Genomic DNA, 1,698 nt, shown 5'->3' on the forward strand with positions numbered 1-1,698 from the left:
TATTCGATGTCAACAAGATGCCACAACTACAAAAAAAAATTGCGCACATTGCAATCTCAATGCAAACAGTGAAATGGAACCCCAGTCATTAAAAAAGTAATTCAAATTACCCCAAATGCAACTGAATTTTTAAAACATCATTATACATCCAGCCAACAAATTAAAATGGTTAACAAGAAAAAAATACAAATTCAGAGGTCTAGTCTCGATGTTTAAAAAAGGCAACCACTTAAGCATTTCTATCAATTCGCACATCAGTTTCTCTGCCACTCAGCTTCATCCCATTCATCATCCGGCAGGCCCGCTCAGCCATCTCGGGCGACTCGAACTTGACAACACCGCACCCCTTGGACTTTCCATTCTCCATCTTGATGTCAGCATACAGCACATGGCCACATTCGTTGAATTTGTCTTTTAGCATTTTCCATGTAAAGTCAAATGGGAGGTTTCTCACAAATATCTGGCAGGCTTTCATGGCAACTCCAGGGGTACGGCCTCCAGCCCCGCCAAAGGAACCGGCAAAGCTTCCTCCAAAATTGCCACGCTCCATCTCAATGGCACGGTCAAAGCTGGCACCGCCGCCACCACCCATGGCGAGGCCCATGCGCTCAATGCCGGCACCTAGGGCTGGGCCCATGGCAGGACCCACGCGCTCCAGGCTGTTAGCACCCATGCGCTCCAGGCCGATGCGCTCGAGACTGTTGGCGCCCATGCGCTCCAGGCCAATGCGCTCCATGTTGTTGGCGCCCATGAGCTCCAGGCCAGCCCCTATGACTGCGGGCACCATGCGCTCCATGCTCAGGCCCATGCGATCGATGGCAGGGCCCATGCGCTCCACACCAGAGCCCATTCGCTCAATGGCCTGGCCCACACGGTCGATGGGTGCAGCCATGCGCTCCAGGCCAAATCCCATGCCAGCGCCCATGCGCTCCACACCAGAGCCGATGCGCTCCACTGAGCCCATGCGGTCCATGACCAGGCCCATGCGCTCCATGCCGGAACCCCGGATGCGGTCAATGCTGGGGCCCATCCTCTCAATTCCGGGCACACTGCCACCACCTCCACCTCCTCCCTGCTTTGCCACGATCGCTCCTCTCTTCAATGCATTACTTAGGATTTCATTTATTCTGCCCATGTTCATCCCAGATCCAAATCGTCCCATGCTTTCTATGCCACCACCAAAGGGTCCTTCCATGCCTGCAGGCCCAGTGTTTCCCATTCCAATGCCTTTGCTCAGGTGACTGGCATCAATAGGCTGCCCTCCTGGTCCTAATCCCATGCCAGTACCACCAAGTCCATGGGGCAGTTGTTGAGGACATTCAGGAGGGAAATAATCTCCCTTTGGTAATGCTTTCTCATCCATTTTGACATGCTTTGGCCTATCAAATAGCAGCTGGCCATTAAACATAGATATAGCTTGCACAGCTTCGATGGACTGTTCAAAAGTAACAGTGCCTATTCCACGACTTTTCCCATCTTTATCCTCAAGAATGTCTGCTCAGACCACCACACCAGCCATTCTAAATACTTCCTTCAGCTTCTTCCAGCCAACTTTATAATCCAGATTTGCTACAAATACTGTGCTTCCAAGTCTTCCGGCCTTTTGCATTGCTCTCCTGGCATGTTCACCATCAGGATCTTCTTTGACTTTCAGTGGTCTTCCACTCAGACTATGCTTGTTTAGAACCCCAGCAGCTT

At 51.4% G+C, this 1,698-nt stretch overlaps 1 pseudogene; it reads right to left on the reverse strand.

The window, feature by feature from the left end:
* Positions 1-229: 229 nt before the first annotated feature.
* Positions 230-1,698, reverse strand: part of LOC102862646 — a 13,138-nt pseudogene continuing 11,669 nt past the window's right edge.

The sequence above is a fragment of the Elephantulus edwardii genome, unplaced genomic scaffold (genome assembly GCF_000299155.1).
Source record: "Elephantulus edwardii isolate Elephantulus edwardi_28Jun2011 unplaced genomic scaffold, EleEdw1.0 scaffold00259, whole genome shotgun sequence".
Classification (NCBI taxonomy): domain Eukaryota; kingdom Metazoa; phylum Chordata; class Mammalia; order Macroscelidea; family Macroscelididae; genus Elephantulus; species Elephantulus edwardii.